Consider the following 13,382-nt stretch of genomic DNA (forward strand, 5'->3'; position numbering starts at 1 on the left):
TTGCTGTGGGGAGGGGGGGAGGAGAAATGCGACATGGCGGGCAGGGGAGGGGGCGGAGCGGGGAGAGCGGCAATGAGGGTGTGAAGCAGCAGGGGCCTTTGAAGTGAAGCTAAGCTTTACTTCAAAGGTGTGGGAGGAGTGCGGCTGAGGGAACAGATGGCGATTTGATGATGTGAACGCGCATTTTAGGTCAATGCGCTTGCGCATTTACCAAAAAGCGCACGGGCACAGCACCAAATCGCCAGTTAGTTAAAGTCTGTTTAAAGCCCTATAGTCTCGCTTCTCTCAATGCGCATGCGCATTGATAGGTCACGAGACCTAATATGCATTGCCAATAACTCATTCTTAAGTGCAACCAATAGCATAAGAACAAGCTATATTTAATTCACAAACTGTAGTAAGGAATCCGAGAATCTGCCAACACATCCTCCTTTTAGCTTGTAATCACACTCAAGACTATCTATCCCAGCTGATACAATGTCAATCAGAAAACTGAGCGAGTCACGGATTTTAATCATAACTATTTTTATAACCCTTTTAACAAGACACGGTTTTATGGGCAACTCAAAATTTCATATAAAAAAATAGGAGATTAATTTCTACATAATTTAGCCAATCTATTCCTTGGTCCTAAATCTCCCATTTTAGAAAGGTAGCTTTGTATGGAGAAGGTCAGTTAAGACCAAAATCGCTGCTTTCTTCAATGCCTTTATTTAGGAAATCTGGGGGCAAGTCAAGGCCACAGGAAAAGTGGCAAAAACAATACTATTCTATGGAGAATTGTTCAGCGCATCACAGACAGACAGCACAAAATAGGTTGACGTCAAAAGGGGGCAAATTTAATACAGTAAAAGCTATTCACCAGCAGTTTTAAACGTGTTCACTTTGAGATTCGTGATTCTGTTGGGTGTCCTGTGTCATTTTCAGAAATTGTGTGGGTGATGACGGGGATAACGTCCGGTTTAGTAGAATGCTCATGTATTGAAATAAAGCTTTATGTGTGTTCGCTTTATTCAATACACCCCCATCCCGACACCTTCTCAAAGCAAAGTACTCTTTCGGTCCAGGGGGGGTATAAAATGGACTATAAGTAATAGATGAGCAAATTACACACGACAACTAAGCTCTAAAGAGCTTTCTAAGCAGCTATCGCACCTAAACACACCCCTCGCTTAAAGGAAAACGTCTGCCTCCTCTCTCAGAACCTTTCTTAACTAGAAATAATAAACAGGCAATGACAAAGCCAGGACTTCTCACTCGCATTTCGACTAACTTTTTCAGTGGTCTTTATCAGTGGTTTTGAAAAATGTAATTCACAATATTTGAATGTTTAACATGAAAATGTGGATTTGCATTATTTTGGCTAGAATGTGGGTTGACTTGGTAAGAGTTTGACATCCGTTACAAAACCAGTGCAGTGCATTTGGTAAGAGTGCAATGCTCGCTAAAGTGTGTCTATCTTTCAAACAATTAAACAGTCCATTCTAACAGCTTCATGTGGATGCACTTTTCTTCACCAACTATTAGTCTATTCTAGGTACTTGTAAATTACCACATACGCACTGAAGAGCTGAGGCGACAGTGATTAGTCTAAGATTATACAATATGTGGAAATAGAAGATCATAATTTGAATTCAACACAAAAAAAGACTGCAACGAAGAGGGTAACTAGTATGATGGCACAGGACAAGCTTGCAATGAGAACAGCTGGCTGGCAGATTAAAGAACACGCTGCTACTGATCTAATAAGTCACATGTTCGAGACCTGTAGGCATGCAATCCACAGAGGGTAGCCAGAAGGGAACACTGAAGCAAAGGAGTGCGGAGGATAACAGCTGTGTAAGTAGTGACCAAACAGGAGCATTGAGCCTTGAACTCTTGTGCACACATGGGTGACTCTAGGGCTTCTGTTAGAGTGAGGAGGGCAAGTGCTACAGATTCTTGTGCTGAACCACCTTTGGAGCTAATGACCAACAATATGAGATCTAGAAATCAACAGGACAAACATTTGGTCCTTGCTGGTACTTTTCAGTGCCCGTGCTAGTTTCTTATGCATCCTTCTATGTCTGGGAATGTGTGTGATCTTGCCAAAAGCACTATGGGATTCAAAGGGGCTACTTGCAAGCTTGCTCTGACCTCCCTCTCTTTCTCTTAACAATCAGCAGTTGGCTTTCAGTGTCAGGAAAGAGTCGGGCATTAAGACTCCTCAGGTTGTGACGGAGACAAAGGGCACCAGAGAAAAAGCAAGGCTCTACACGTTGAAGAGGCTTGTGACACTGTCCATCAACTTATGCATTGGGAGGGTGGCTGCTCAAGCTCTGAGTGCAATGATCAGCGACACATGTCACAGAAGGAGCGACTGTCTTAATCACACACTGGACATCTCAAGGAAGGCAATCTGTCAGACTCGATTAGATGGCGGCCTGGAACAAGGCAAATATATCAGCTGACAACGGGTCAGGCATTCTGCTCAAAGGTGCGTTAGCCAGGCACCTTAAGCTTCTTCGAAGAAACCTGCCAAGGGCAGTGATGTTAACCTACATATGGGAGGTTGCCAGCATGTGGACTGGAAGCTTTGCTGCTCACTCACAGAAATGGTACTCAGTACCGTATATACTTAACTTCTCTCTCAAACAATGAAACCCAAAGACATCTGACGGATAGGGTCTAATTACAGTCGTATTAGGAATCCTTCACTCTCATTCCAAGTGCCCCCATTTTTGAAAAGTACATTTAATATCGCACTCTGGCTAGTAGTTACACACTAGGTTCATTTATGCTTTGTAAGAGACAACTTGGGGTTTAGTCTCGGGCTTAATCTTTAGGCAACATAGAGTTGAACTATGTAATGCCAAGGAGACTGACAAGCTTCACTTGTTTCTTTACAGCGAGAAAGGCGACATGTGGACGAATTTGGATATTGGCCAGAAAATTATCATTTTTCTTAGTGGGAGATAAACCACTCCGGCTTTTACGCCTCAATGAATACTAGGACTGCTATGGTCATGAAACCCACATCTCAGTGTCGTTATATCTACTAAAATACCTTTCACATTACATCAGCAATGGCGCCCTCTACCGACAGTTGCTATAATGAATACTCCAGGCACCCCAGCGGATACGCTCATTTAAAGGACGGGGGAACTCCTTCCGCATCATTCTTTCAGTCAGCCAGCCAGTCAGCACTAATATGGAAACGTGGCATATAACTCCGGCAACTCTAATCGGGGTAATGTTCTTCTGAACTGGAAGAGCCATTTCAAGGGAATGTAGGATATTAAAACGTTTCACAGGCGCCAATAAAATTAATTCTTATAAAGGACAATTGGGGTGTTTATCGCTCGTAAAATAAAATAAAGAAAAGTCTTACGAAATAGCAAACACCAACATCTTCCGATAAACATTTTGCTCACACTGGTGCGATAAAAATAAAGAACAAGTTCATATTATAGGGTGCCGCCGCACTGCCTGCGGCGACCCGGAAGCTCTTGGCCGGCCGGCCAATCCGGTCGCGGCCGACCGGAAGTCCCGCCTCCCGAGGTCCGCGAGCTGCCGGCGCATGGAGCGCCCTGCCGGTCCGAGGTAGCCCGGGTCCCCAGGAGGGGGCCGGGGAGAAGGAGGAGTGTGGCGCCTGTTGCGGGGCTCCTCGGACCTGAGGGAGCCCCGATTGAGAAGAGGAGACGAGACGCGCCGCGCCGTGAGGAGCGGAGCGCGAGAGGAGCCCCGCCGGAAGAGCGCAGTCGGTGAGTGGGGCCCAGGGCTGATGTGAAGTGCGTGCGTGCCTGTGTGTATGCTTGGGGGGGGTGAGGGATGGGGGGGGGAGTGTGTGCGCGCGTGTGTGCGTGTGTGCACGAGGGAATGTGTGTGCGCATGCGTGACTATGTGTGATTGAGAGAGAATGCGAGGTAGGGGATAGTGTGCCTGTATGTGTGCCTGTATGTGTGCCGTATGCCTGCGTGTGCATGCACGCGCCTGTGTGTGTGTGTGCGTGCGTGCATGCAGAGGGGTGGGGGCTGCCTGTGTTGGTGTGTGAGCAAGGGCTTTGCTTCGCGCATGCGCAGCTATCAGACGCTCGCTCCCGAGGTGAAATCTGACCTCGTCAAAGCGCGCGTCTGATAGCTGTCCACATTCCTAAATACGGGCCACAATAGGTCTGAAGCAGACACCTTCAATGCTCACGCATTGAGGGTAGGTCTGCTCGACCTAAAAACACCCAAAGAAGACATATTTTCCATATTTTTCTATATTTTAAAATAAATACAGATAGGAAAAAAATAGTTTTCTGTCTGTATTTATCTGTAAAAATCAGTAAAAACGAAACTAGGAGCCCTATCTATGATGTAAACCTCAGTGCAGAGGAGGACGTTCAGTGGTCTATTCCTGGACCAGAGCAGCTTTACAATTAAAAGTGTTCTGTTTGGAACAGGGTGTCCGAGCTCATCCTCAGATAAGCAGGGTGTGCATACTTTTAGCTCTGGTCTGCGCAGTAGTCGCATTGGTTTTTTCCTGCTTAACAAGGTATTTTGGTCCAATTTAATTGATATGGTGGTTTGTGAACGCATAGAGAGTGACCATAATCCGTTAGTGATCTCTCTTCAACCCGCATGTCCTCCTAATGGCACTAGTATGGAGCTAGGAAAAGATTATGTGGAGGCCCTATTGACAAATGACACTCGACGAGTTAAATGAGCAAATGTGATCAAATAAGAAGAGCACTTGAAGCAAATGAGTAGTTTGATGGTCAATGCACTTGGTACCCTACAGTCATGTGCTTCACAGGAAGAGCTTAATTCCATAGTTGTGCAGGTCAACGAGGAATTATTTAATAAACTTAAAAGTTTTTTATCTTTAAAGCTAAAAACCTCAGATCGACTTGGGATTTAAGGCTGCCGCCTGGTATGACACTTCATGTCGTACGACCTATAGAACCCTGGCTAGGGCCATCAGGTCAAAAAATAGGGACGACATACGAAGGGCTAGGGCTGAATACAAGGCAGCCCAATATCGTGCCAAAAGGGATTGGGACGAACAACACTGGGCAGAATTGCTTAAGACTTATTCAGGGAGAAATATGACTACCATCTGGCACTTGGTGAAATGGGGAAGTGGGGCACCCAGGAAGGTGCCTGCAAACTATGTAGATACAGATCAGTGGGTATCATATTTCAAAACTCGGTTTGCATATAATGGGGATGAGCAAGTGTGCTTTGATATGCCACGTCCCACATATACATTGTATTTTACTAAGAAAGATGTGGAAAACGCTTTACTTTTAGTGCCCAGAGGCAGGGCGCCCGGGCCCGATTGTATTCCCGCTGACCTGTTCCTTTCTGACATATCAAACTGGGCACATTATATTCAGGTTCCTGTGAATGCTATTGCAAGTGGAGCAACTGTGCGCAGTACTTGGGCAGGAGTGGAATTTCTCCCCATCTATAAGAAAGGGGATCATTCACAACCCGGTAATTACAGGCCGATAAGCCTCATAGATTGCATACAAAAGGTGGTGGCTAGGTTAGTACTGAACAGAATACAGGCCTGGATTGAAGAATGTAATATTCTGTCTACTCTCCAGGCGGGTTTTCTCGCTTGTACTAGCACCATTGATCAGGTGTTCAGGTTCATCCTGATATACTGGTGTATTGTAGTACTAGGGGGCGGGGGGGGGGTACAATTTATGCAGCATTTGTCGACCTTAAGTCGGCTTTTGACCTTGTCCCCCGTACTAAGATGTTGCGAATATTTCTGGCATTGGGAATGCCACTAGATCTTCTGGCATTTTTGGTGGAGCTACATGTTGCCAACTACACGCAGGTGAGACGGGATGGGCAGGGGAGTACCACCAAAAAGTTCCCTGTAGAGAAAGGTGTTAGACAGGGGTGCGTTTTAGCACCAATCCTCTTCTCACTATATATTAATGGAGTAGTGTAGTATTTTCACAACTATCCCAAGGATGCACGAACTCTAGCGGGGAAGAAGATCCTGTTCCTTATGTTTGCAGATGATACCCTTATAATCTTCAAGACACGAAAGGGCCTCCAGCGTGCCCTTTCAAGATTCGAAGAGTTTTGTTAGGATCACGATCTTGTAGTCAATGTAAACAAAACAAAATACATGGTCCTACATAAATACAGTACTATTAAGGGTAGAGTCAAGATGAGGGAAGGTACTTTGGAACAAACCCAGGTGTTTACTCATTTAGGGGTAACCATTGGTAATAAACTAAGTTGGAAGCCTCAAATAGATCTGCTCTCCGTCAAGCATGCCCAACTCTCAGGAGCCTTGCTAAAGGAGCAGCGATTATCACACACCTAATCTATTGCTCCGGCATTACAAATGTATCCCTCAAAAATGAGTGCCTCTATACTGTATGGTTATAGGAAAGACAGGAGGGAACCCATAGACCACGTTGGGATGGGTGTATCATGTAAACAAAAAAAACAATTCCCAACAGGTATTATTTAAAAGACGGTTTCAATTGAGTATGCCACAGGCATTACTGAGAACAGAAAACAAGGAGTCAAAAAGGTTTTGAAAGAGGGGTGGTATTATTCACCAAGGACAAAGGGGCATTCAATATGCATTTACAGTTAAGACAGCACTGTAAAGATTAGATCTTGTGACAACCCAGTGGCACTTGGTGCAAGGTGCTATATACAGTTTTAAGTGAGGTAGAAAGTGCAAGTGCTTTTAAAAACAGCATAAGTGGCGCATAGATGAAAGTATATACATCAATTAAAGCTTCAATTACAAAACAAGTTACAATCACTTGGAAAAACAATTATTTTCTGGTAAGAGCTTTAAATGCGATATGCGTCATATGATTCAGGCTGTGTGGTCGACGGCGTTTCGATCCCCTTGGGTCGGGATCGTCATCAGGACGGGGTTGTCGATGAGTACAGTGAAGAAGCCAAGCAAGGATGCGTGGCTGGCGGCACACGGCGGTTATTAAGGCCAGTTGCTGGTAGCGGTTCGTCCTAGGACTGCTCACGTAGTTGGGCAGCGTCTGAAGGAAGGAAGGGCACAGAAGGCAGGAGCTCATCTGGCGTGGCTGTTCGGCAATGAATGCGCATTCATTGCCGAACAGCCACGCCAGATGAGCTCCTGCCTTCTGTGCCCTTCCTTCCTTCAGACGCTGCCCAACTACGTGAGCAGTCCTAGGACGAACCGCTACCAGCAACTGGCCTTAATAACCGCCGTGTGCCGCCAGCCACGCATCCTTGCTTGGCTTCTTCACTGTACTCATCGACAACCCCGTCCTGATGACGATCCCGACCCAAGGGGATCGAAACGCCGTCGACCACACAGCCTGAATCATATGACGCATATCGCATTTAAAGCTCTTACCAGAAAATAATTGTTTTTCCAAGTGATTGTAACTTGTTTTGTAATTGAAGCTTCAATTGATGTATATACTTTCATCTATGCGCCACTTATGCTGTTTTTAAAAGCACTTGCACTTTCTACCTCACTTAAAACTGTATATAGCACCTTGCACCAAGTGCCACTGGGTTGTCACAAGATCTAATCTTTACAGTGCTGTCTTAACTGTAAATGCATATTGAATGCCCCTTTGTCCTTGGTGAATAATACCACCCCTCTTTCAAAACCTTTTTGACTCCTTGTTTTCTGTTCTCAGTAATGCCTGTGGCATACTCAATTGAAACCGTCTTTTAAATAACACCTGTTGGGAATTGTTTTTTTTTGTTTACTCTATACTGTATGGGGCAGAATTGTGGGGTTATGCCAACATAGACTCACTAAAAATAAATGTTTACGGTCATTGATTGGCTTCCCACAGTCCACCCCATTGTTGCCCTTGTTTTTCGATCTGGGTTGCTATTTGATTGAGGATGTGGCACACTTCAGGCCTGTTAAATAAAGAAACAAAGGTCCTAAGCAAAGCAAAATTACAAATTAATACTATATAGACCACAATAGGCTGCTACATATTTTTCCTTGCCCAGCCGGACAAGGAATTTATTTTAAATTAGATCAAGTGTTAAGAGTCTGAATACATTCAGCAACAAACAATTTTTTGCAGTAGGGCACAGTCCTGCACCGTACTTGAGAAGTAAACACAATAAAAGGAAAAGTTAGGAAGAAATACAGCAGTAAAGGAAGGTTCTTCATGCAAAAAGAGTGAGCGATCTGGGCACTGTTTAAATCAATGTTATTAGTGTTTACCAGAGTAGCACATACAAACAATAATATACAATGGTCAGACGTATGTCTACTAGAAGGAGTCGACGTTTCGATCCAGTGCTCTAGTTAGAATGGGGTCATCTTCAGGACTTAACAATTTTAATTGCCTGGTTGAAAAATTATATACGCCTCTGATAACATTGATTTAAACAGTGCCCAGATCGCTCACTCTTTTTGCCTGAAGAACCTTCCTTTCCTACTGTATTTCTTCTTAACTTTTCCTTTTATTGTGTTTACTTCTCAAGTATGGTGCCCTACTGCAAAAAATTATTTGTTGCTAAATGTATTCAGACTCTTAACACTTGATCTAATTTAAAATAAATTCCTTGTCCGGCTGGGCAAGGAAAAATATATAGCAGCCTATTGTGGTCTATTTAGTATTAATTTGTAATTTTGCTTGGCTTAGGACCTTTGTTTCTTTATTTAACTGATACCCATGGTCCATAGCTACCATTTGGGTCCCCCTTGTTTACCTAAAAAACACTTCAGGCCTGTGGCATACTGGAGAAGGCTATGGGTCACTACGGAGCTCTCACACTATGCCCAAGCCTTATTAAAAGTTAGGGAGGCTGATGGCATGAGCAAAATCTTGTGGCTAAAACGAGTAAAAAGTCACCCTTTGTGATATGGGGATGTTCCGTTTATGAGCCTCCCCTGCTGACAATGTATTTCAGACTAAAAATGCATACTGGAACATGCTAGTTATGAGGCGATTTGCTGCTCTAATGGGCCCCTCCTTATCCAGAGACTTCCTTGAGTTTAAGCATGAAGCATAATATGAAGGTTACTGGGATCCGATTACTACCCCTAAAGACAGGAAACTATCATCAGTTTAGGGTGGGTTCACTCCCTACTAATGTATTTACCAGCAACTGGTGTAGTTCGAACAGTAGTAATTGTCTATTTTGTCCCAACCCTTACGAATCACTGGCACATATTTTGTTTGCTTGTCCAGCCTATAGAAAACCCAGGTCTAGATGGTTGAAACCTGTATGTTTAAATCTGGGGACTAGGTCAAGCAGCGAGGCATTCAGGATCTTAAAAACTTCATTGGAAGAGCCTATTGTGATTGCTGTTGCTAAGTACTTGGGCTGGGTTTGGGTGATTCGTTCAAAAAAGAGGAGCCGTTAGTAAATGTTTTATGCTCCTTAGATTTTTTTTTTGACGATTGCTCATGTACCTTGCACTTTTAGTATGATTCTTAATGAACCTAATCTGATTGCATATGAATTAAGAAAAAACGGTCACCCTAGGCGGTAGCATTGCAGGGGCGAACTTTTTAGCTGGTTCATTTGAGCTGTTTTATTTATTATTTATTGTATAATTCTGTATTTAAAAGGATGGAGTGATTTAAATTTATGTAACACACCTGTATGTTTCACTTGGCTATATTTTTATATTCTCACCTCTATGTTTTATGTATTAACTTTTGTGATTTTATGATTCGAAATAAAGTTTTTGACTGACTGAATATCCCTCTATGCAGATGATATACTACTATACCTCACAGCTTCGGCGGTGTCAATCCACTGTATCCTCCACATATTCGGTATATTTGGCAATCACTCAGGATACACCATAAACTGGGTCAAATCCATACGGTTTCTCATACTCGGCCCAAAACCAAAACTGCTTAAGGGATGCGAGGTCCCGGTGACCACAGATGGATTTAAATATTTGGGAATCTACGTGACCCCAAGCCCATAACTCTTTTACGAGGCCAATCTGCAGGTGCCCCTGAGGCGCTTACAGGCCGATGTCCGCCACTGGCGAACCCTTCCTTTGACTCTCCTTGGTAGGGCAGCCCTCTTTAAAATGCTTGCGTTGCCTCAGTTCTTATATGCACTCCAAAATAGCCCCTTTAAGGTCTCAAGACTCCTACTTGTCATACATCGAGAGCGCAGTAAGGACCTTGTTATAGGACGGGAGGTGGCCACGCATTGCACTGCTGATGCGGACCTGGGGATGGTACAACGCGGAATCGCCCTGCCGGACCTCAAAAAGTACTATTGGGTGTCCCATATGACCACAATAAACAACTGGGTCCATGGCCCTCACACTGACCTGGGTCACCAAAAAGATATTTGGCTAATGGGGCAAGGGGGATATCGCAAAGCTCTATAGACAACCCCTAGACGCCCACACCTCACCGGCCCTACAGATCGTACTGTAGAAATTAGGCACACAGTAAATAAAAAACTAGGGTGGCATAAAAGAATCACACAGGCTACGCATCTCTGGGGGCTGGAGTGGCTCAGCAGATTGGGCTTGTGCCCCGGGTTTGACAAGTGGGATCTGATAGGTGTCTCCTCAGTAGGTGACCTGTGGAAGAAAAATGGATTTATCTCTTTTGCTGATCTACAAAAAGCAACTATCACAATCAGAAACGTTTAGATACTTAAAAATCAGACATGCCCTTAGAACTGCAAACCTGGTGGGGGAGCTGTGGAGAAAGACTAATGAACACATTACAGGAGTCTCTCCCAGAAGTATCCCCACTAGAGGACAGACTACTACTTGATCCCATGCCCAAGAAAGCCATGTCTCTCACATACAAAAAGTACTCAACAACAGGCCTGAGCCACTAACATGCCTCAAGCAACAATGGGAAGTAGAATTGGGGCAGCTAGAAGAGGAAGATTGGCGAGACGTGCTGGTTTCCCCTCGCGCAATAGCCATTCCCATGAGATTAAAACTGGTCCAACTAAAAATCCTTCATGGAGCCTATCTAGCGGCAGGAACCCTGGTTAAGATGGGGAGGAGAGCAGACTCAGACTGTCTACGATGTTGTTCACACGAGGGAACTTTTTTCACACGCTTTGGGCGTGCCCAGTCATTCGGATTTATTGGTCAAGAAATATCTCCAAACTGGAAAGAGTGGGGGTGGGGGAAGCTTACAGCCACCCCGATGCTCTGCCTACTAAACATATGGGAGGCCACCAATCTCACTACAACTGAACAAACCTGGGTTACCCTGGGCCTGGCTCTGGCCAAACGCAACATAGCTCAAAACTGGGGCGTTGGGGAGGTGCAGACAATAGGAAGATGGGAGGCTGATATGGACAGGTCAGTGGTAGCAGAAGAAGACATCTTCAAAAACAGGGGTTGCCCTAAAAAATGGGATCGAAAATGGACGGCATGGAATGCATACCGAGGTGAGCTCTGTAGGTCTCCATCTGTTGAACTGTGCAGAGGGAAGAGGGGTTTGCAAGACCCGCCAGACGGAGAGGAAGAAACAATTTGAAAGTAGAAATGCCTTTGTGGGACGTTCCCAATGCAAGAGACACTTGTGATGTATCCTAAATGTGGTTGTATTACCTGCTGCAGTGCTGACTTGGTTTATGTTTTGTTCAATAAAAAGAATATAAAAAAACAAAAGAAACAATGGCAACACTGTTCAGTAAGAACCAGGGCATTAAATAATATTATCAGTTCAGTTCATAAGCTTTATTCGATTATTCAATAAAATCATAAAAGCACACAGAATTAAAAGTGTCACATTAAAATTGTTACAAGGTAAAAGAATTACAATGTATTACAAGAATTGGGACAACTCGAATGGAGGCAATACCATGGACCTAGCAGCAACTAAATATACAAAATGCAATGTTAAAATTCCAGGCTTTTTCTAATGGACACTGATTTTAAAATAAAGGTTGCAGTAAAAAAAACAGATATCCGAGGTAGCAAGTGCAAAAAGTAATCTCATGGCAGTAGCAGTTGTAAACACAGAGTATTTCTTAAAAAGAGGTTTGAGGTAACAAATACAAAGGAGCATATACAGTGGACAAATTAGCATAAAGTGCAACGTGCTCTGTTTGGTGGTACGATCACACGGGCATGGAGTTGAAGTGTAGGTTTTCATCCTTGGGAATGCCACCAGGTTATGAACAGTGCCTAATCTCAGCCTTGTAAGAACAAACTGGTGTGACTGTTTGGTAATTACTTTTAAATACTTAGGCATGCCATAACCTTCCTCCTTGTTGGATAAATAAAAAACATGAGTTGTAAAATGGCTACATTGATCTTTACGCCTATTAGATTTGTTCCCCAAAAAAACACTTTTGACCTCCTGTTTAGGTATATTGATGGCACATAAGGGGTCACTGTGAACATCCAAATCAAAAATTTCCTTATAGGATTTTAAAACATATTTTAACCAGGGGATCTGGCGGACTTTGTCCAAGCGAAGACAGTCTTGAATTATTTGCCTGGTAAAACCAGTTTCGTCTTTAGCCCAGATTGACCTCCATGCCATAGGGGGTCTCAATCCTGTTAGGTCAGTCAAGTATTCCAGCCCCACCTCTTTATGGATTAGTTCTGTGGATACCGAGGGAGGGAGACAGAGGAGTCTCTTAAGGAATAAGTTTTCAGCTACTTGCAGTTCCCCTTGGTTCCAATGTCCCCACACTCCTGAGCCGTAGAGGGCAATTGAAGCACATCTGTGCCGGTAGACATTCAACATATCAGGGATGCGGCGACTGCCTAGTTTAGAAGCAAAACAAAATACTCCTGTGGACCCCTTTCCCATCTTGGCCTTGACATTGAGTAACTCCGGGGCCCACGACCCACTGTTACTAAAAGTTATACCTAGATAACAAAATTTGTCCACAACCTCAATTCGATGTTCCTTGAACTGGAATGATTTAAGTTGATTCACCTTTTTCCCACAAGCCATGATAAAAGTTTTAGAATTATTGATTTTTAATTTCCTCCCCTGAATAAAATCATAAAAGTGATTCATAAGTTTTTGAAGACCGATTGGAGTTCTTGAAAGTAGGACAGTATCGTCTGCATAAAGCAGTACCGGAATTGGTTGGCCCTCAACTTGAGGAGCGTCGGCTTGGACCCTCTTCAAGTCGGACTCCATAGAATTTATAAAAAGGGAGAAAAGTAGCGGGGCCAAGACGAAACCTTGCCTAATGCCGGATTTAACCTTGATCTTCCTTGTGCATTCCCCAGCTTGCCCATAGCGGATCTGTGCTGACAACTTGTTGTAAAGTCTAGCCAGGAAATAAATTATAGCTGCCGGGGCTCCCATTTCGAGTAAGGTGGACCACAAGAGAGTATGATCCACCAGATCAAAGGCACTGGAGAGGTCTGCAAAGCAAAGAAATAAAGAGCCCTGTTTAGCTTTGGTGTATTTCCCTATGATAAGATCTAAATTAATACACTGC

This window comes from Lissotriton vulgaris, chromosome 4_1 (genome assembly GCF_964263255.1).
Source record: "Lissotriton vulgaris chromosome 4_1, aLisVul1.2, whole genome shotgun sequence".
Lineage (NCBI taxonomy): Eukaryota > Metazoa > Chordata > Amphibia > Caudata > Salamandridae > Lissotriton > Lissotriton vulgaris.